This window comes from Schistocerca serialis, chromosome 9 (assembly GCF_023864345.2).
Source record: "Schistocerca serialis cubense isolate TAMUIC-IGC-003099 chromosome 9, iqSchSeri2.2, whole genome shotgun sequence".
Taxonomy (NCBI): Eukaryota; Metazoa; Arthropoda; class Insecta; order Orthoptera; family Acrididae; genus Schistocerca; species Schistocerca serialis.
In genome coordinates, this window is record NC_064646.1 from 396,205,755 (window position 1) to 396,229,730 (window position 23,976).

The following is a 23,976-nucleotide window of genomic DNA, read 5'->3' on the forward strand; positions in this document are numbered from 1 at the left end:
TGAACCTTTTTTAACTTTAAATAGGGTTGCGGGTTGTAGGTCGAGCAATTGCCGCATTGGAGAGGGGTATTGCTGGCAAGTATGTTTTGTAACAAGTATGTACGTTCGCTATGGATAGTTAGCTTTCTTATTTGGGAAGGAGTTGTGGGTGTGGGTTGTACTTGAGATGCACCACGAATTCCTTTCTCTCTCTCTCTCTCTCTCTCTCTCTCTCTCACACACACACACACACACACACACACACACACACACACACACACACACAGGTCTTTCATCATTTTAAAAATGTCTACCAAGATAAGTATTTCATTCTACAGGCTAGTTAGGTGCTGAAGTTTGTTATAATGTGGGTATGGGAGGGGGGTGGGGGCGGGGTATTAGCTAATGTCTGACTGTTCTCAGGGGCAATGGTTTAAGAAAGGTTGGAACCACTGCTCTATACTGACATCAGATTGGCGGAAACCGCGAATTACTAAAGTATGGTTCTAGCAGATAGAACTTTACTTTTAAGCATGTGTTCTACGAAAACTGCGAATACTCTTCTGATACTAGTATGTTTGCAAACCAAAGACGAGAAGAAAATATAAATATCGAAATATTATGTTGATAAAATAATGCATTCACTTTGTGTACTTAATCATGAATGCAGATTTTATAGCAGGTCATTACCATTTTTTATCGCACTGTGCAAGTGGTTGTCAAACTTTTTTGCTCATGAGCCAATACGGACATCTCGAGCCACATATGTACTGGTCTTATTACTAGCTCATAACCTACGTAAATTTGCACGTTACGAGACCCCCAATAGACAAACTATAGCAAGGGCGCAATAAGTTGACCTCCCCCCACCAGTCGGAACTCCTCGTGCCGACTGTTCTGAGTTTGCTGCCATCCTCAACACCTCCGAAGTTGTGACACTGTAACTGCGTGACGAAGTGTTGTTTTTCTGTCTGTGTGAGCAGCTGAATGAACAATAAAGTAATTGCACTTACATTTAAATGCATTACAGTCAATCTGGGTAACTTTGTACAACTTTCTTCCAATGCTTGAAAATACTGGACACGAAGTACGAATTACACAACACAATAGACATTGGAACATTTTACGTCTGCCGTTATTGAGTGCTAGGAAAAGTGAAACTGTACACAATTATGTCTATTAGTTACAATTTCGTTCAGGTTAACTTTCGACAAGTTTTAAAAATACAGTTTTTTTTTATATCTAATGCTCCGAGCAACTTCAGACATGTCAGAAGGAAATAGTTCTAATAAGAAGCAAAAACAGAATGTTGGTTCTGTATTTTAGGTTTACTTTTAAATAAAACGATATTGGTATCGACCAGGCAATGTTAAATTTCAGTTGCTATCGTCAGAAGCTCTCTTTACAGCCAATGCAATTAAAGAATAATCACAAGCCTAAGACTTGTAAAATGTTGAAAAGACAATTAAAATATGAAGTAGAAAACACAGAGGTAATAAAACGGTTACTTTTAGTACAAAATAATGCAAGCAGTTGGAATAGCAGCCATGAAAAAGGAGCAAGCGGTGCAAAGATACCCTGACTGGTAAAAAAAGCTACCCTCATTGAATGCCACACGATCAAATATGGTTACTAAATATTTTAAATGTAATTTTTCTTTTGCTCACTGCATTGTATTGCAACAGCCATAATTCAATGTTTCTTGCTAAAATAAGTACTGCATCGGAAGGTGATAATTTCTATGATGCGTATCGCGAAACCATGTTACTTCTGTGTCAAAATTTAGACCAGAGCAGCTGACCGGCACGAGTCGTACACACCCGTGATCTGGCAGTATCGGAAGACAAACAGTGAAAGATTACCTTTCTTAAATCCTCTAACCCTGCAATGGCCTTGTTGCTTAGCGCTCTATCCCTGGGGTAAGCGGCTCATGGTTCAATTCATCATCGTTAGTGAAAATTAACATCATAATATTATATTACTGTTTCTGTTAGTATTTTTGTTTGTTACTGAGCAGGAAGACTGCACTCTTTAAGAAGCTCTTTAGCGTTAGACATTTTTGGGTTCGGCTGTTGCTAGACTCATATCATTATAAAATACGACTGAGAACCGCGGGCCGCTCGAATACGTGATTCGAGCCGCAGTTTGAAGGCCAGTGCACTACGCCTATTTCGTTTGCGCTACAAGTATGCTCCAGATGCCTCGCTTATGACCCCCTTGTATTAATGGTTCAAATGGCTCTGAGCACTATGGGACTTAACTTCTAAGGTCATCAGTCCCCTAGAACTTAGAACTATTTAAACCTAACTAACCTAAGGACATCACACACATCCATGCCCGAGGCAGGATTCGAACCTGCGACCGTAGCGGTTGCGCGGTTTCAGACTGTAGCGCCTAGAACCGCTCGGCCACACAGGCCGGCCTCTTGTATTAGAACCATGAGTTTTTCGCTGCCCCACTCTCAAGCAGATGCCAGGGTCACGAGTATCGAGCGACTGAATAGCTTTAGTAGCAATGTTTCTAGTCCTGTTGGCGTTAATAGATCCTGTTATTACAGAGTGCTGGCAAATGGAAATATAAGGAAATATGAAATAGTAGCATTAAATAAGTTGTTGATCGGCATAGCCCAGTTGACATAGGTTTCATTGGCAGAATTGGGCAGAAAAAAACTGCACAGGCGAAAGAACCTTTTCTTCACTATCAAGAGACCGCGGAATGAATATGTGAAGTACTAGGAATGTTATGGCAGTATTTTTTTATTATTTTCAAATGCTATAAAGATTTAAAACCGTAGATTGAAGACAAATTCGGGATACTTCACATTTTGACGAGCTTCCATCTAGACAAGGCCCCAAGAGATAATTAGTGGATCTACACCTGTTTTTTTGCAAATAAATGTGATGTGCATCGCCGAAGGGAACTTTTTGCTGTAGCAGACATGAAGCATTCTTCCAATTCCATTCACATTGTCTGAATGAGAATGCTGTGTGAAAAGCTGAAGAATATCCCATATATTTCCCTGAAACAGCTGGCTTTATTAAAAAGATTTCTGCGAAATATTAGCGCTCTCTCTCTCTCTCTCTCTCTCTCTCTCTCTCTCTCTCTCTCTCTCTCTCTCTCTGCCGCCTCCCCCCCCCCCCCTCCTTTTTCCCAAAACATATTACAGTTTAGAGTCACCTACGCCTACTATTTTGTCATGTGTTAGTCCGACGTGATGTGAGCCCACACACACAAGCAGTACGCCAATATAGGTAGGTACAAGCATTTTATAACAAAATATAGAGGAGAATCGGATATTACGGAATAGTCACGCAATATGAAATACTCCTGCCTCGTGGGAAATGCGTACACTACTACTTAGGGGTCCCATGAAGCTCTACATTGTGTGTGAACCACTTTCCAGCATCCAAAATACAAGAGGTAGACAAAAATACGGGAACGTTGGAAGAAAGGTTTGCTTGACCATAAACACAAATGCTAACCAAGCCTGCTGGTTGTTTGACGACGAATGGTACCTGTGCAATGCCATCAGTTCGTTGCAAGCGTCAGTCGTCGTCAGAAAAGTATTATGTGTGGTAGTTGTGAGTAAATTATGTCGGAGCTGACTTCGAACGTGGGCAAATTGTTGGTGCTCGTTTGGACGGCACTAATGTAACCAAGGGACCCGAAGTGTTAGCTATTTTAAAAGATGCTGTATTCCAGATTAATACCTTTAAATAACAAATGGTCATTGAATAGAATCGTGACGTAAAATTGAAGACATCGGCAAAAAATCACTGCACAACTGAATCTTGCATTCGCGAACCCTGTTAGCATCAAGACAACGCAGAGGAAACCCCATGAGCAGGAAACTGCAGGGCGAGTGGAATTCCAAAACCACTCATCAGTGATGCAAATGCCCGTAACAGGAAAACGCGGTGATGAAGCCATAAAACATGGACTGTAAAGCAGTGAAAGGAAGTTATTTGGTCGGATGAGCCTTGTTTGACACTGTTTTCGACTTGTGGCCAAATTTACGACCTAAGCGTGAAACATAGCGGGGGTTCGGTCGTGATTTAGGCTATCATATCTGGGTTTTCCATGGACACCATGGATACTCTGCAACTTCGCCAAGGATTATATGACCATATTGGCTGATCAGATCCGTCCCATGGTACATTATTCCAAATGGTGATTCTGTGTTCCAAGACGAAAAGGATCCCCGTTGACTCTGTTCGCGTCACCCAGAATTGTTGTGAGCATGATGATGATGATGATGATGATGATGATGATGATGATGATGATGATGAATTAACGCATCTTCCTGGGCCACCACAGTCAAAGTATCTCAGTATTATTAAACCAATGTGGTCTAGTTTGGAGAGAAGCCTGGGTGATTGCTATCCACTTCCATCATATTTACCTGAACTTGACACTATTTTGCGGCAATAATGGTTTGAAATTCCCATGAAAACCATACAGGACGTGCATTTATCCATTCCGAAACGATTTGAAGCTGTTTTGAATGCCAACAGGTGTCCTACACCGTATTAGGCATGGTAATGTAATGTAATGTAATGTGGTGTGGTGTATTTTTGGTGTTTTCATATTTTAGCTCACTCCCTGTGCATCGCTCGGAGGGACCACCAACCCTCTCTACGGTTCACAGCAGGAACTCTGAGAGCTTTCAAGCATTCGGTCACGTAATCTTGATACAGCCGCCTCGCGGCGACTTGCCATCTAAATGTTCACGTAAACCTTGTCCTTCGATTAATTTGTACATAAGACGAAAGCTGCCCAACGTAATTTAATTTTACTGAATTGGAACAATTTCAAACCCCATTTCATTCTATGTATAAGACGCCAGTGCTTTGAAAGACAAATAAGTTTTTGCCAAAAATACCGTCTAATGTTTGTAATTCGTCCCTAATCGTTGGAAGTTCGTACGAAAGTATATTATTCGTTATACGTGTATGGAAAATGTACAGGGTGGGCGAGAAATAACTCCCCATTGAAAGTTATTTAACTTTTTAATACTTACCCAGTTTTCATGAAACAACATTTTCTTCCTTACAATGGTAGAATTGTCATGCATTGCTAAAATTCAACATAAGCAGCATTATCTACCAGTTGCCGTAAACGGATGAGGTTGTTTAAGACAGACTTATACAGATAATCCAGCGATGTGTTTCCAAGAATCGGATACTCTGTTGCCCATTAGTGTCAATTGTGCCGGTTAACAAACCCCTCCAACATGAAACACGGCTTCATCCAACCAGAGGATATTACCGAAAACATCGGACGAGGCTTCATGCCAAGCAAGCGAGCAAGCAAGCACTACCTCCCCACATTCCAACCGATAATTCTTGGCAGTAATGTAGTTTCCATGAATTACAGTTCAACTCTTTCTTCAGAATAGTTTGGATTGTGTGTCGACTTAAACCACCTCAGCGAATGGCTATCTTCGTGATTTCTGAGGTCTTCGAGAGAACATTTCCTGAACCATTTGCATATTCCTTCGCCCTGGACATTGAGAGTTCGTCTCCTAACATCTGATAGATAACCCGTGTCCATTAGCGTCTAGCGGCAGTTCGTTATGCTCTTTGCGTTTACAGAGGCACGAGGTCCGTTTACACTTCGCCACCATTTCTGTACTTCTATCACGGATCGCCGTATTGCGTACCGTGGTGCCAGCTGAGCCCGCTCACGCAAGGTTAGACGTTGCGCAATGGTCCACCACTGAAATCTCCAATGATATAAATAACAAATTCAACCATTGTAAGGAACAAAATGTTTTTCGTTTCATCAAAATTAGTCAAGTATTAAAGTGATAAACAACTTTCAGTGGGGAGCTAATCCTCGCCCACCCTGTACCCTATATATTTCGACACACTGGTGACACGCTCGACTTACCAATGTCAGTCCGAGCGAATACAGAGATCAGTTGGCGCGACGCAGAAATGTCGAAGAAATCTTTAGTATTCCAGCTTTCCTTTAATTACAAGATTTATAAAATTCATGCTCCTCTAACACAAACTGTCTCAGACAAACGTTAGTAAAGTCTGGATTACTGATTTGCAGAATGAAATTAACTTGAATATAATTGCAGTTTCGAAGAAGATCTCCAGACTGAAACTTCTTGGCAGATTAGAACTGCGCACCGGATCAAAACTCGAACCTTGGGCTTTTGCCTTTCGTGGGCAAGTGCTCTACCAACTGAGGTACACAAACACGACTCATGACTGTCCTCACAACTTTACTTCCGTCAGTACCTCACCTCCTTGCTTTAAAACTTAACGGAAGTTGTTCTGCGTAAGTTGCTGGACTAACACTGCTAGAAGAAAGGATACTATAGAGAAATGGCTTAGCCACAACCTGGGGGATGGTTTCCATAATGAATTTTAACTCTGCACCGGACTGTGCGCTGATCAGAAGTTTGCTAGGTAAGATACGAGGTATTGGCAGGAGTAACACTGAACACGGGGCAAGAGCTGGTCAGGCACACATACTATGCGCCTGAAAATAGGTGCAGTTGATTTCACGCCCACAATTGGGTGCGGCGGATTGGTAGAGCTCACACGATATTTGTTGATGGCTTGCCTTCTAGCTTGTATCGTTCCTTCGTGTTCTTACTGCATTTTACCGTCGTTTTTTTAAGATTTTGCGACTGGGCACGTGAACATTTCATGATGTTCTCAAGGGGCCTCATCTCAAACTGATACTAAGCAACAGCATCATCTCATTATTAAAGAAACTATCCGGCGATAATAGCGGGGGTGTAACTAGGCTGGGACGCCCGGGGCGATGCCTTCGAAGGTAAGATGCCTCTGGCATTTAAAAATTATAGGAAAAAACGAGCAAAATTAATCTGAGGTGAAGTGGAAAATTATGTGAAATTAACGAGTCAAGAGAAGTCCATTGCTATTGTTAAAGTAATGTTTCGGAGATCATTCTTCCGTAAATATGTGGGAATCATTGACATACTTTATCCAGATCAAGGTTAGTCGGTATTAGGATACAACCATCGATTTACTGAATATGTAGAACAAAAGCGCAAAAACGAATCAAGTCAAAATTTTATTTTAGTTCTTACAGGCGCTGTATAAGCTAAGGGGCTAGCCAAGAAACAGCTCTGTATTTCGAAACAGTTGAGAATGTCTGCAAATTGTTTCGTCACAGCATGCCGCTAAGTCGGAACGCGGACGGAAGTGTTTTTTGAGTTATCGTGGCAGATGGCGATTGAAGAGGGTTGTGACGAAAAATAAGAGAACGACAGCTAGCTGCAAAAGTCACTGCAGAACTAAATGTCGCACACGCGAACCCTGTCAGCTGCAAAACAACACAAAGGGAGCTCCATAGGCAGGGAACTGGAGGGCGAGCTGAAATTCCAAAACCACTCGTCACTGATGCAAAAGCCCGTAACAGTAATACTTGGTGCCGAAGCCATAATAACTGGACACTGAAGCAATGGAAGAATGTCATTTGGTCGAATGAGTCGTGTTTCACACCGTTTTCAACCTCTGACCTAGTTTACGTCCCTGAAGTGAAACATGGCGGAAGTTTGGGGGTGATTTGGGCAGCCGTATCATGATATTGAATGGGCCTCATCGTTTCTCTGCAAGGGCGCATTACTGGCAAGGATTATGTGGTCATTTTGACTGACCAGATTCATCCCATGTTATCGTGTTTGGTTCTCAATGGTGATACTATGTTCCAAGACGACAGGACCCCTGTAAACACAGCTCGCATCGCCGGGGGTACGTATTGTGAACACAAGGATCAACTGACGCATCTCTCCTGGCCACAACAGTCACTAGATCTCAATGTTATTGAGCCTTTATGATCTACTTTAGAGACAGCGGGCGACCGCTTATCCACTCCAGACATCGTTACTCTTATTTAAAGCTGTTCTGATGTATTTCTAGCATTATGCTTCGGCTGTCGCAGTAGATGAGCGTTCTTTTAACAAGTCAAAAAACTAAAGTTTTGCAGCCTTTCTTATTGCCTATTATCTGGGTACTATATGTTACTAGTGTGTACCTACAACCATGTAATTTTACTCTTAACGCAGATGTTTTAAGTTCGCCGTTTAGTTACCACGGATTTATCATTCTGTGATAACTGTCTTTTTTATTTTGATTTTTATTCTTGACTCATGGAACACAAACATTTCATTTGACCCGAGTACTGTTGCTGAAATTTTTAAGTTGGTAGGCCTACGTGATCTCATGTAAGTACAGTTTGTGGTTTTGGTTCAGAATTTTCACATGCGTCTATTTTATGTATATTATTTATATCATATATTTTTTTAGGAAACATTTACCATGAAGATAGTCTTAGAACTATGGAAACCTAATTAATGTTTTTTAAAAAATTGTGTGCGACTGGTTGGCTGATTATTACATTTTATATAAAATTACCAACGTTCTATGGTGAATTAGGAAAGGTTGTCCGGTTTGTAAATTTCATCAGTAGGAGAATATTGGCGCGTGTATTCACGGGCTACTATGAGTCGTGCCAGAGAGTGACAGAAATGATGAAATATCGTGATAGAACTCAAAGAAATCCGCCTTACGTCTTTCAAGAACGTGATCGGAAAACCCACTCATCTTCTAGTTAAGGAACCTCGAATGCTTCAGCCCCTTATATGTCCTTCAGAACAGAGATCATGCAAATAAAATAACTGAAATAAGTGCTCGCACATAGGTGCATAAGCATCCATTCTTCATTTACTACAGCCGGCCGGAGTGGCCGTGCGGTTCTAGGCGCTTCAGTTTGGAACCTCATGACCGCTACGGTCGCAGGTTCAAATCCTGCCTCGGGACTGATGACCTCCCATAGTGCTCAGAGCCATTTGAAACTTTTTTTTTCTTCTTTTTCATTTAACATCCGCGAATGTTACAGTAAGAAGTGCCCCTCCCATGCAATTTAAGGGACTCGCAGATGTGTAAGTTATGCAACAAATGAAAGAACACGAACTGTTGCTTTCTCTAAAATAATGGATTATTTTGCACATGGAACGAGAAAAACTCATTTCAGTAAGACAGGAATTCAGGTCACTAAACTTACCGTTTACTTTTTTCCATGATATTCACTGAAATTATCTATGCAATGTTGTTTTGTCTTGCCGTACAGTATTAGATGTTAACATTAACCTCCCGTTCCCCGATTCTTTCACGAATCGAATGCTCATATGTCAAACTGCTTGAAACATCTGATTACAAATTAGCTAATGTGTTAAATATTTTACGCTAAGCATGTAAAACATTAACGATTGAAGGCACACTCCTCCAGTTTTTATTCAGCTAGTTTAGGATTTGACTTTTCCATTTGTCAAATGGTACCCTTGGAAACCATTAAAGGCAGTCAGCAACTGGGATTTGGCAGACCGTTTTTGGCCGCTTAGTAATACAGATTTCAATTTTTGTGACATTCAGTTTTTAATTAATTAGTTTTTGTTTTTTGTGTTGTGCTGTGTGAAATGATGCAGAAACGGATAGCTCCTTCACGTATGAGTAAAGGGGGGAAAATCGTTGAGATTATATGTCTCCCCACCCAACTATTTAAAAGCATGTGTGCACGCTCTTGTGATGGGAGGGGGTCGTGGGCTGGTTGCGAAGACGATGTATGGGCGTCGTTTTATTTAGGTGAGAATGACGGGATAGAGTGGGGGTAGGTATGTAGGAGGGGAGGGGCCCCAAATTATGAACTTGCCCTGGGGCATCCGTACTGTATACTTCCATGAAGAATAGGAGTTAGTGTCGACATGATAGGTCTTCTCGAATACGTGCTGGTTGTAGTAGAGGATTTTATATCAAAGAAATTAAATGTAATATTAAAGGAGAAAGAAAATCAGTCCAAACGGAATTACGATGACAGCACCACTTTTAACAACAGAAAATGACAACGGGGAGAACCATCACTATAACGTCCAGAGAGAACGGCAGTGGACAGCAGTATACACACCAAGAAGTGAAACGAATACCAATCAAGTAAAATCCATAATTGGGACAGGAGCAGACGAAAATCTGCGGAAAAAACGCCCTTGCTGTGTTTAGGAACATAAAGAAAAACGTCACTTCAGAAAATGTTAACCGTTACCTGGAGAGAAAAGGAATCGAAGACATAGAATGCGAAGAACTGCGCACACAAGGCGCCAAACGGCCTTAAAAATAGGGTGTCCATTCAGATTTCTCGAAGATACAGAACGATCCGAATTTTGGCCACAAGGAGTAAGAGATTTGGTTTTCTACAACGCACTACAGCGAAGGAGCAGAACTGCAATAAACGCACAAACGTCCTCTTATGGAATATCGATGGTTTAAAGAAATGTGATACCATCCATACCAATACAGACGCTAGCAAGGTTCGCCACCGTCATTCTCGCAGAACCCTTTTTAACAGGGTAATACAGATTTCACTCTTTCGCGCGCAAAACTACAGGCAGATCCACAGTAGTAGTAACCATCTTCGCCAGACAATGCCTATGGTTCTTAAAGGAAACAATAAGAGATGGAAACAGTTACTGTGAAAACAAATCACGTCACAGTAGTAGGGAAATATGCTCAACCACAGATGACGGTAAAAGATGAAATCGGAAGAATAAGACATACCAAAACAAACGATGGCCAACATAAGAATAATCCTTGCTGACGATCTCAACGCAAGGATAGACATACCAAACATTAAAATAGAACTGATCCTAGAAACTCGAGGAAGAGGATATAGCCTCACCAGCAAACCCGACCTGAAATCTACATAGCGCCCAATGGAACCAGCACAAAAGATCTCTTATTATTCAGAGGCGAAGGGAAAAAGGCAATTAACCAGAAAGCATTCTGGACATGAACGGTAGCACCGATAAGTAAACATACACCAGTCACAACTGCTTTTGAATTTAATCAGCTATTATCAACGACCAAGCCCAAGTGTGTAAGGGTCATCCAGGAAATTAGGCATAGAGAAATTAAGAGAAAGTCAAGGAAGAATAGAAAAAGAAAGACGTCAAATACAGCTACACCAGGCAATGGAAGCAGTGGAAATAAGCACAATGACTCTGAAATCTTGTCAAACAAAAATAGGAGATAGGAAATCGCAGTCTTAGTTCGACAAAGTGTGTTAAGATGAACGGTAGGAGACGCCGTCTGCACTACACAGGACCAAAACCACGCCACAATATGACGTGTCACTATATGCCTGGCACAGAAAGAACACTAAAAGAGAAGGCGGACCACCGAGATGAACAAGCTAGACTATGAGCAGAACGCGCTCAAAGAGACCTATACGTAGCGCTCGGAAAACCGAAAGGTGTCTCATGGACACAGGTGAAAACCATTTGAAGCCATCCTAAACCTGCAATACAAGGAAACAGCCTACGATTACAGTGCAATGGAAGCAATAGAAAGCTGCATCCCTACAACAAGATTAGAAATATGCCAAGCCATAACAAAGTTAGAAACCACAGCAACTGCAAGAGCACGGGAAAAATACCAGTACAATGGAGAATATCAGCGATGAAAAGCCTTCTTGAAGCGAAAGGAGACAGCGGCAAACTGGACTCATACAAAGGCATAGCCCTCCAGAACACAGATTTCAAATTTTTCATGGAAGTATTAAGCAGCAGGCTTACCGCTGAAGCAGATGTCCAAATACCAGAAAACTAATTTGATTTCAGAAAGGGAAACAGCACCATACATACAGAGAGCTTTTTAATAGAGCAAGATCCACTAAGACATCAAAGGAAAAAATACTTTGTAGTACTATAGGAAAGATTTCGACTCTATTAACAGAAAAACACTCATCCAAAAACTCAACCTGTTGATTAGACACATCACTAAACAACGAAAGTATTTCCAAACATCCTAAGATACAACCACATCCAAATATCTGACCGTATCCAAGAATTTAACACAGATAAATCGTGTACTAAGAGACGCGACCAGTCTGACACTGCTAGCAGACATACCGATCATCATGGACAGGTCTGGAGTACACATACTTTGTTGGATGATACGGTAATACATGACACGACTCAACACGTTCGTAAAAGAAAGAGCAACAGCACTTTGCAGCATGCAACAGCCTCGAGAACTCTCAATAAAAATGACAGTGCCACGATTCAAAACGACCATAGCACCAGTAGCAATTTACAGGATCCACATAAACTGGGACAAAATAAGTCTAAGACCTTGTGGCATTACATAGTCAAACTAAGCTGTGGGAAACGAATCCCGGGCGTCGGGAAGGCAGCGCCTTCAAGAATGGCATACGTCTTGGTGCAAGAAACTTTCTTTATAGAAGACGTAAGAATTCTGATGCTCCTGCCCAAAATGAAGACCTACGAAAGTACGCGCCAAATACTCATAGAAAATACAACTGTATCTGGAACGACTTCTGCTCAACCAACGCCATAATGAGAGAATAGAAACGGGCAAACTGCGAACTCCGACAGTTGATAATCCAATGTGCAGGTTTTGCAAAAACAAGAGTTTCCACAAGCCAAAGACTGCGTGTGTGCAGTATGCAATGAACATCATGATCTATATCATAGAAAAATATTCAGAAAGAAAACAGTGCCAATAATGTAACTAGAAGCAGAGTAATGAAACTCAGCTTTGTATTTGCACATTGTGCAAATATTATATTTTCAATAATAATAATAATAATAATAGAGGCTGTTAGTTTGCAGTTACTTGATTTCGTTTGATTTGTGAATATTTTCTAGATTGCTACTGTATATAGATATAATTCGTTAGCCATATGGATAAGTCATACTCCACTTTTCTTGAGACTGAGATCTCTGCTTCCTTACTGAGAACGATGTACAGCTCAAAGGATTAGTGTGGTTACAATGGAGCTAGTTTATTTCCTTTGTTTGGTTTAGGCAATTTCAGCAGTTCTTTACACCACGTGTAATGTTATTCACATTGCTAATTTTCTGACTGCGACAGTAAACGATTAATTGAGAATATTGCTTCATCATCTTTTCTGGAGTAGCACTAAAATTTCCTTCCAAAGTCAGCCTTACATGATCTTATTTTCTAAAGGTATCGAAAGTTTTTTAAAAGACGATCTTACTAAAAAATCAAGATTCTGCGTTTTACCCTTTCGCTGTGTAAGTGTGCTGAGATTGTCTGCTGTTAGGTTTTTTTCTTGGTATTAATTAATGCCTGTTTTGCAGCAGGCGCTGTTAGTTTAGTAGCAGATGCTTCCTGATACTGTTTGTATACCATATATGCCTTTTAGCAGCTGTTCTGTTGGCATATTTTTGTAGAGCTTGATCAAATAGTCAAACTTCCTATAGTCTCTCCTTATCTGCAGTGAATTATTGTAGCTCTTATCTAGTTTACTGAACACACATACACACACTTCACTTGTTTCCTATTTACTTGCACTTTAACGCTTATAAATTTGAGTCGTTGTTGGGTTACTGGAGTAATTATTTCTGTTACTTAAATTCCGAGAAATATATTAAAAACGTTTCTCTGGATGTTGTGTGAATGTGATTTTTATTGGTCCTACAAACTTCCTTTTGTCTAGCTAAATACCTGCAATATAGGACACTGCATTCCGCCTACAATGTAAACTATTAATAGGTTATGCAATAAACACACATAATAGCTGGCATAGTATATACATAATGTTACATAAACCACAATCAATTAAAATACATACACCAGAGTTGTGGCATAAATATCGTACATCAGCAGTTTTCAGTTCTAATTTGCTTTCAAACGCTAATTTCTAATTCTAGTTTCTCTTAAAGTGATACATAAAATTTATCATTCACAGGATGAACTTTTGACAACTGCTCATAGACATACTCAGTCATACTATTAAATTATTCTTGTGTTAATAACTTTTTAGGGTTGCAGGGAATATCTTATTTTTTGAGGTTTTGTAAGTCTCTTGACAATGCTTGTTTTAACTGGGTAGCAGAGTAGAGCATCATCCCATTTTGTACATGCTCAATTTCTGGGACTACCGTTCCTGACGGAAGTTGGTCGTGCAGGGGGTGTAACTCAGAGGTAGAGTGTCTGCTTCGCATGCAGAAAGTCCTGGGTTCAAATCCCAGCTCCTCCAAAATTTTTGCTCATTTTATTTTGTCATTGATATTTGCCGCAAGTTGATATACTGATCAACATTTCACACTTGGGAATTGACGACGGCATCTTTTCCAATGTCATCGGCAAAAGCCACTAACTTCCAGATTTTGCCGAGTGGCGTCGCCTCTATTCACTTTCGTTTAAAGCCCTGACCCTATACAGAGGATTACTTCCGTTTGTTCGTTTTTAAACACAGTTCAGAAGATAGTATTCTGTTTTGGCGTTAGCAAGAACGCAGTAACGTCGTTTTTTTAACTATACGGGAATGGTAACATAAAGCAGGTACGAAAGTTCCTGAAAACATTTCCACACCAGTCAAAGGAATTTTACTTATCCCAGCTGTATAACTTGTATGGAAAAAACCGAAAGTGTTTAGCCCCAAAACATTTTGTTTTCGGTGGTGTGGAGAATGAAAACGATCAGTTATGGAGTGGTAGCCAAAGCGCATGGATATGTCAACGCGAGCGGCGGAATGCCTTTGCTGCCGATCTATTAAACCCCTAAAGTTGGCACTCGGCGCCCTGGCCGATGGGAGCTGCTGTAAGTGGGAAATGACTTTACAGTCATCAGCCACCGCGCCGAGTGTCAACTTTATTTGCGCGTAACACTTTGTAAGACTTAAAATGAAAAGCGGAAAGTGATTGGTGAGGTAAAAACCCAAACTAAGGAAAAACACGAAAGTTGCAATAACACTAACTTCTATTACTATTACTTTAAAAAGTTAGTTATTTGTGCAAATGAAGCTTCTGACAATGCAAATGACTTTGCAACGCTATACGGATTTTGCGCTCTCCTTAAACATTAACACATTTTTTATGACGGAATTTCATAAAAAATGAAGATATAATTATTAACTCGCTAAGAACTTTTGCTACCACGAAGCACATATCATTTCTCATAAGTAGTCTTGGAGAACCGCTGAATACCAAATCCACAAGTATTCCACTCGCCGGCATGAACAGCTGCAAATTCCATCGACAACAGTAGTGATTAACGGAGCAGACACACAGCAACGCTGAAAATAATAAGCAGCATAATGAGTGTATTCAATAACAATTAAATCTTACATAATGAAAGAAGCAACCACCGGAGTACAATTTCTAAACTGAAGCGGTAGTTGCTGTGTGGCAGTCGTGGCCGAGTGGTTAAGGCGTCTGACTAGAAATCAGATTCCCTCTGGGAGCGTAGGTTCGAGTCCTACCGACTGCGAAAATTTTTGTCGCGTCATCATTTGGTATTATGGCTAAAAGCGACAATGATAAAGGAATCAACACAGTTAACCAAATTTTAACAATCTGACAACAGCCGACGTTTGTAGCTACTTAAACTTGAACAAACTAAATCGCTCCTCATATTTTTATAATTTTACACTTTTTTGATTTGATAATAGTAAAGTGATATATAACTGTACTAAAGTGAATTAACAACTGTGATATTTTTCCATTATAGCTGCGAGTGAGCCACTGGGCGGAACGAACTAGAAGCGGCAGCGCCGTTGATGGATTTTCTGGTTATCAACGTCAAGGACTTGCAGTTTTCGGATAGTTCTTGAAAATACTGAAAGGTATAGATCATTAAGCAAAAGTTCAGTTCTAATGTATGTGTCTGTGTGATTTGGGCTCAAACACGTCCCTGCGAACCGCTCCGACCAGTGAGTGGGGCAGAGTTACCGGCGGAAGCGCAGATGCCCGCTGACTGCCTATCTTTGAAGAACTCGGATTTGAAGAATATGATACATTATGTATTCAACTGGATTTCATTCTGTCATCGAGTTTAAAGGTGCTGAAAACCGCAACAAACTCGTGAAGGACGAACAAACGATGGAGCAATCGCTATAACCGTGATCCCAGCAAAACGTGTGACGAGGAAATGTAAAAGTGACGAAGTGGACCATAATATGGACTGGGCAAATGATATTGAAGGAGAGGATGTTCTGATGCAGGCCACGGCGAGTACAACGGTGCCGGCAGGCATCGTAGGCGTGGAAGGCATTTCAGGAAAGAATAGCCCTCTGCCTGACTGACTCAGTTGTGCGAATGTCAGTTCAGCGTTCTCTCTCATATGTCAACATGAAGTACCTGTTGTAATTTGAATCGTGGAGATTTGCATTATTACTGAGAATTTATTCCCCTCATTGTCTACTACCATGGATCAGATGTATAGTATAACAATCTTAAATATCAACAGAATACAATCTCTGGCGAAAGTTAGTGCTTTGAAGGAGTTCCTATGTGAATCAGACACGGATGTGGCATTGTTACAAGAAGTAAATCTTACAGATCTTCGCATTCCAGGCTATCAAGAGATCTTAAATGTGGCGCCGAAAATTCATGTCGGACAGCTTTTTTTAGTTAGAGACGGCATACCTGTTGCAAATGTAAAATATTTAGAATCAAGCTGTCAGATTTTTGACATTTATTAATATTTATGCTCCAGCTGGTAGTAATTCCAAACAGGACTGGGCCAGATGATGGAGATTGGAACTGTGTACTTCGTGACAAGGACCGGACACCAAATTTCAATTTTTCTTGTGTACACTCTGAAACGGATTGAAACGGAAACAGCTGGAAGCTCATCAAGTAAGAGCAAGGAGAACAAACATCTATATATCATGTGATCAATGTGAGGAAGGGGCAATTAGGAAAATAATAAGCGAACTAAGATATTCTGACGACAGATTACTGACTCAGCATAGTGACATCAAGAATTAAATTCACAAATACTTCATAGTTATTAGGCAATACGACAACGGACATCGTGGTGGACAATGCCTTCATGACGGAATTAACATGCAGGCTCAACCTGGTAGAAGCAAAAAAGCTGTTGACTCAAATTACGGAAGAAGAAGTTGCAGACGCTATAACACGAAGCCTGAAAAACAGTCTCCTGGACCTGACGGCATTCTGGCGGAGTTTTATCAAATGTTCAGAAGGCAGTTGATTCTCAAATTAACGTGTATCTATAACGAACTAAAGAATTCCGCAAATGGCGTCCCACACGACTTCCTAGAAGGAACCATGGTTTTGATCCCGAAACATCCTGCAGGAAACTCGGTAACAAGTTTCAGGCCTATCACTCTCCTAAACTCTGACTATAACATATTTACCCGCATCATAAATGAAAGATGAAAATCAGTAATGAACACAGTTACTGAATAATATCAATCGAGCGCAGGAAAAGACAGGTCCATCTACCACACACTGTGCGACTACAGAGATACCATTTCCATTGCTGCAGCCTGTAAAACAAAGTGCGCCATCGTATCATTGGACTTTGAGAAAGCGTTCGATAGAGTCGATCATGCTTATCTTTTTCACACCATGTGTGCCATGAACTTTCTCAATATTTTATCGACATTATTACAAATCTTCTGCAGAAGTCAACACCGACAATTATGGTAAACGGTCAATATACTAGGCCCATTGCAATGAAAAGTTCGCTGTGACAAAGTTGCCCGATGTCTGCTACTCCTTGCAATAGCAGTCGAGCCATTACTTTTTTGCCTGAGCCACAACCAAGGACTCGCTACACGTGGTCGTAGGATTGTCTGCAGGGCATATGCCGATGACGTTGCATTTATTGTCAAAGACAACGACTAGATACAGAAAGCACTCGAAATAATAAACAAATATGAACTAGTATCTGGTGCGAATCTGAATAGAAATAAGTTTGGCTTAATGAATATTGGAAGTGGGTTAGGAGTTCCCATTCATGGACCAATAAAGGAAACTGTCACCATGACGTGTCTTAGGGTGGAATATACAAGGAATATCCGGCAGGCCATCGCAGTTAATTACGCAAGAATCCTCACCACCATCCGTGCATGCGTACGTCAGCACAATCTTCGTACTCTTGATGAGCAAAGAGTAGCTCTCGTGAACATCTAATTATCCTCTAAAATAAATTACGTGGCGCAAGCCCTGCCAATGCTGAGGGAAGTGGCAAACAGGATTTGGCTGCTTTTGGCCACTTCGTCAGCTGCGGCCACATCTTCAGAGTCAAATACCAAACGTTGATTCTACCGACTGACAACGGTGGATTGAATCTTACTGACATGTACAGTAAAGCACAAGCACTGTACGTCTGTAAAACATATAAACTGTGGAAGCGGTCAGTCAGTAGTGTTGCCCATATTTCTGTTAAAAGAAATAGCGCCGGCCAGCCAGGACGCCCCAATTGACGTTCACCACATCCCAAATGAACTTGACCACCTAGAATATTTATTCGTAGAATATAGCTACATTAAACTGAGGACACCCGAGAAAGATGTCATCAAAGTCAAGAAAATCTACCAAAACTTAATGAACTTTCAGTCCAAGAACATTATAGAACAAAAATGTCAGTCACTCTTGGCATATCATCTGGAGGAACACACACCAGACGTATTTGCCAACAAAAGTGTGATCATTGTGGTATTTTTTATGAATAGGAAATTTCCAATGAACTCTTGACCACATTCCATTCATCTGGCGGATTCCCCTTTGTGTACCACTTGTGACCTGATGAGCACAGATGAACATCAATTTGTCTGTGGAACTGCAAATAACATATGGTTGTCAATCAGAAAAAATCTACGGAAAACATACGATCAAACGACGAACATCACTTTCAAGAAATGTTTTGTTTTCGCAAAGGCTTCCAGTAATGTAGATTCTTTTGGCCTATGTCACTGTAATAAGCAATCTCATAATGTTGTTGTAACTATTTCTGAATTAAAAACAAAAAGTGGTTAAGGTGTCTGACTAGAAATCGGATTCCCTCTGGTAGCGCAGGTACGAGTCCTACCGATTGCGAAAATTTTTATTGCGTCATCATCTGGTATTACAGCTAGAAGTGACAATGATGAAGGAATCAAGATAATCATGTAAACTTAACCGCAAGTGTATCATATCATGGACTGGACAAATGATACTAAAGAAGAGGATGTTCCAATGCAGGCCATGACGAGTATAACGGTGCTGTCAGATGTCGTAGGCGTAGAAGATGCAGCGTCTGAAGTTCCTTCAGGAAAGAATCGCCCTCTGTCTGACTCAGTTGTGCGAATGTCAGTTCAGCGATCTCTCCTCTATGTCACCATGAAGCAAATTTTGAGGATCTTCGCATTCCATGCTATCAAGAGACCTTAAATGTGGCAACCGAAAATTCATGTGAGACAGATTTTTTAGTTAGGGAAGGCATACTTGTTACAAATGTAAAATATTTCGAATCAGGAAGAGGATTAGTTGTCAGATTTTTTATTTGAAATTTATTAATATTTATGCTCCATCTGATAATAATCCAAACAGGAACGGGCCGAATGATGCCGAATACATAATAGGTGGAGATTGGAACTGTGTACTTAGTGACAAGGACCGGACAACAAATTTGAATTTTTCTCGTGACCACTGATTTCAAGTCTCCAAATGAAGGATGTTTGGGAACTCGTTATCTACTGTCAAGTTTACACTTCTCACCAACGTGCTGGTAGCAAGCCATCTGGACAGAATATATGTAACACATAATCTAGAACGAAATGTTTCTTCTGCTGATGTAATTCCAGCTAGTTTTACAGATAACTATGCGGTGAAATGTATTAAACTGAGCAAACAGAAAACATACTTGGGGGTGTAGTCATTGGAAGCTGAATGCGGGTATACTCGACGACAACGAGTTAGAAGAATGCATAAGAATCAGTAGGGGTGCACGTCTCTGAGTTCGTCCTAGACACAACACTAATATTGCCTCGTAGACATCATGCGCAAAGAAGTAGTTAATATCTGCAGTGATTAAGTATGGTAGTTATGGGCTCAGTTAAGAAACATGATAGAATTTCACTATGCGTGTCTCGGGGAGCTCTACAATAAGCCTTAGGATTCCACTGCACACTACATGAAAATTAAAAAGATCAAAGCGAAACTGATACCTTTAAAACGAAAACAGCTCGAAGATCCAACAAAATTGAGTCTAAGCCCAGAACGACCCTTCAAGAAGAGAGGGCCTCTTTATACTACCTGTTGAGGCTCCCGCGGAGTAAGCGGGAGTCTTTCATCGACAAAATGATCTTTGTAGACAATGTGTTGTAGGAAGAGCAAAATGACATAATCAGTGGGATACCCCTTTTCTTTTCCGAACTATACAGTGAAACTGCTAACAAGGAGCACTCTGTAGACGAGCTGCTTGAAGGGATCAGTGAGTGTGTCTCGCCAGAAGAAAACCGGATGTTGTGACATGCTTTGCAAGTGAAGATCTATTTGACATAGTAATTGCTACAGCTTCGAAGAAAACATCTAGTCCAGACGGTTTGCATGTTGAATTTTATAGAAAATTCTGGCACATTATCGGTGGAAAATTTACAGATATTGTAAATGAAATATTAAATGGAGAGCCAATCCCAGAGATTTTAAAGAAAGTCTTACAATCCTTATTCATAAATGGAAGGGTACCAAAGATAACAATAAAACATGCCCAATATGCCTGCTGAACGTCGACTATAAGTGGACAGCCCGTGGCATCAAATCATGTGTCACGAACGTTCTGAAGCATACATAACTAGAGACCAAATCTACCTACCAGGCTGCAGTATCATTGCAACTGTAAGCGAGTATAGAGAGATTATCGCCATTTTATCTACGATAAACTTGAAAGGAGCCCTTAGTATTTAACGATTTCGCAAAGGCGTTTGACCATGTGAGTCATAAATACTTCAAGACATTGTTTAAAATGGGTTTTTCAAAGAGATTCCTGCACATAATGGGAAATACGAGTATGATGAGAGATTTCGACGAAAATAGTTATTAATGGCCGGTACAGAAAACAAACCGACATTCAAAGAGGCGTTTCACAATGATTGTTGACCTTTGTGATAGCGTTAGCCCCATTGTTAAGGAAGTTACACAGTGACTTGGAAGGCATCACTGTTACCGGCACTAAAAAGTTACAAATGCCTATGCTGACCGACTTTGGTGTGTTAATCAGGAGAAAAGATCTGAGTGTTTCAAAACTGGAATGGACCAATACCATCAGGCCTCAGGAGCAATGATCAATGAGACCAAAAGTTTCTTGTTAAACTTTGGAGGTTTTGCATAGATGAAGTTAGACTGGACAAAAAAAAAAATTAAAAAAACCACAGAGGAACACTCATCCCTAGGCATCATCTTCCATAAGTGTCCTCTTAAAATGAGTGTCATAAATTGGAAGGCAATGTTATGTAATATTATATCAGCCACTCGACAAAAAAAGACGCAGAAACCTGAGCTTTCTGCAAAAGGTTCAACATGTAAATATATCCCTTCTCGCAAAAGCACTTTATTTAGGACAATGTTTGCCAATCTGCACAGAGTTAGTGAAGATGATGACTGAAGTATGTGGTCATATATGGCAAGGGCAACCATTCCGTGTCCCATTTAGCGTTTTAACACTACAGATAGGCGGAGAAGGCCTAGGTCTTATAGATACAAAAAAAATAACATTTGGTATTAGAGAGAAATTTAGAGTGCACTGAAAACAATCTGGACACCATCACTGCTGCACTACTGAAAGTGACCAGACCTCAACAGCCTCGATCTGCTGACGAATATCACACCTATCAATCCTAAATTAAAATATGTACGACAATTTTAAATAGACCTCAGTTACATCAGAATCAAGCGAAGAAACAAGTCAGATGCAACCAACCATACGATCGTAAAAGTTATAATGCAGAACATGAAATGGAAGAAAATTGAACAGAAACAGCCATATAAGAATTGGAAGATACTCTGGAAAAATCTCGCTACAAATGTATTATCAAGTGAAGTGAAGGACTCTGGGTACCGAGTCGTCAATAATGTTACAAGTACAAATGAGATACTTTATATTACTGGTTTATGTGACACAAATCTGTCAAAAATGCCTTCTTGTTGACACACTCTCACACAATTTACATGTGATCGCTCTTTAGATATGTGGAAGGACCTCAAACGAAAAATAGCTTCGCTAAAACGAACTGATAGTAAATATGTAGAAATCTGTGACTCGTTGGATCCGGATCAGGGAGCTTATCCCTAAACGAAAAACAATGCCATAAGGTGGCTTTTCGAGAATTATGTCGATTATACTATTAATAAGAAAGAAGATGACAGCCTACTGGATTTCCAACCTTTTATCGAAAAAGTCTTTCCGCACACACTTATTAAAAGATCACAAAGAACAGTTTGGAAATACGCTAAACGTCCATTTCCAAAAGTCGGGTGTAGGATAGACATGTACGTGCTCGATGTATCGTTATGGAACTTGTAGGGGTGATGGCAACAAGTAGGGGATATATTAATGTATTTTTCATCTTTGGTGTTCTTTAATAACTAAAGTCAGTATTTTATGTTCAGTGGTTGGTAATGCGCACCTGTGTGTGGTTTCTCTGTATGTTGTTGTTTGTGCTTTGTGTTGAACCAGTACTAATCAACGATGTGTATTTCCAAGTATACAAATATTCGTTTTCTAACAAAATCTCAGCAGGTTACGGGCTCAGGTGCGTGTTAAAAGGATACTTGTACGAAAATAATAACGTAACTCGGTGCAAAAGATTTTTAAAATTTTTGAAGTTGTTCATTCCACGCAACCAACGATGGATTCAACGAGAATTGTGACATCGTACTTGTGGAATGCAAAACATATTGGAACACCAGGAAATACAAAATAAGTATTTGTCTGCGAGGAATTCCTGGTACACTTGATGTTGTGGCAGGCAGGTTAGTGAAACCTAGTATTCTTTCAGAAAGTGCTACCGTTGAGCAAAGGGCGATGTACAAAAGTGCATTCGAAGCTTTTAACAAAGCGGACAACGCTCTACTTGTTTTGACTACAAATGCGCCGGAAGGAACTTTGCAGAAAATAATGCGGATAAATACAGCGTGTGAAGTGTGGATAGGATCTCTCAAAATATTTGATGGTGTCTCTGAAGACACATAGGCTCCTGAAGACGATATTGCGACACATATTTCCAAACTGAAAAATTTGTGGAGTGAATTGAAACAGGATATGGCTAAAGATATCGTAAATAATTCAGAAATGCCTGATTTGTTTTTGATTTGTAAAATATTAGGTACAGTACCAGAAGACTATTTTTCGTTTAAATGTAATTGAATGATAATGTCTAGAGATGACAGAACAATTGATGATTTAACATCTAGTGTGTGCATATGAAAATGCTTTGAGTACAAAGGGGGGTGACGTTAGTAAACAAGAAGCACTCACTACAGACTCATCAAGGGTGTCATTTCAGCAAGTAAATCCAATGGAGAGAAAGAAGAAAAAGAAATATGTAATTACTGCAAGGAAGAAATATGTAATTACTGCAAGGAGCCCAACCATACAATTAAAGTGGGCAGCTGATAGCAAACCTCCAAAACCAGCTACTATAGATACAGACATACTACGTCTTGCTGTGACATCTTCTGTGATGAACTCTGAATGTAGAAATGAGGACTGGTATATAGACAAGGATGCAACAACTCATATTGCAAATGATAGGAATTATTTCAAGACATTTCAGCCTTTTCGAACAAAAAAATGTTACTACAGCTAATGTTGACATAATTGAAGCAATTTGAATACACATTGAAGCAGCAGTTGGAGGAAAATCGAATAGAATTACATTGACAGATGTATGGTATGTACCTCAGATTCACAAGAATGTATTCTCTGTTCTTGCAGCGCTGGATAAACATCCAGAAAGTAAATTCATATCAACTGCAGAAATTTGTCATCTTAAGATTGATAATGTCATTAGATTGGTTGGTGTCTGTGATCGCTTTTGAGGTCTTTTTAAACTTGCTGTAAGAAATGTGAAACCTAGCGCCCTCAGCGAAGTTATTACCACTAGCAGAGACAATATGTCGCATCTTTATCATGAAGGATTTGTACACCAGAACAAGCAGCATGTGAAGTCTGTACTTCG

General features: G+C 40.2%; 1 protein-coding gene and 2 non-coding genes across 3 annotated transcripts in view; 2 read left to right on the forward strand and 1 right to left on the reverse strand.

Moving 5' to 3' along the window:
• Positions 1 to 23,976, reverse strand: part of LOC126419652 (uncharacterized) — a 626,964-nt gene that overhangs the window by 377,269 nt on the left and 225,719 nt on the right. The window lies entirely within an intron of this gene.
• On the forward strand, positions 13,969 to 14,040 carry Trnaa-cgc (transfer RNA alanine (anticodon CGC)). Its single transcript has one exon. It is a non-coding gene; the product is annotated as a tRNA-Ala (tRNA).
• Trnas-aga (transfer RNA serine (anticodon AGA)) lies at positions 15,191 to 15,272 on the forward strand. Its single transcript has one exon. It is a non-coding gene; the product is annotated as a tRNA-Ser (tRNA).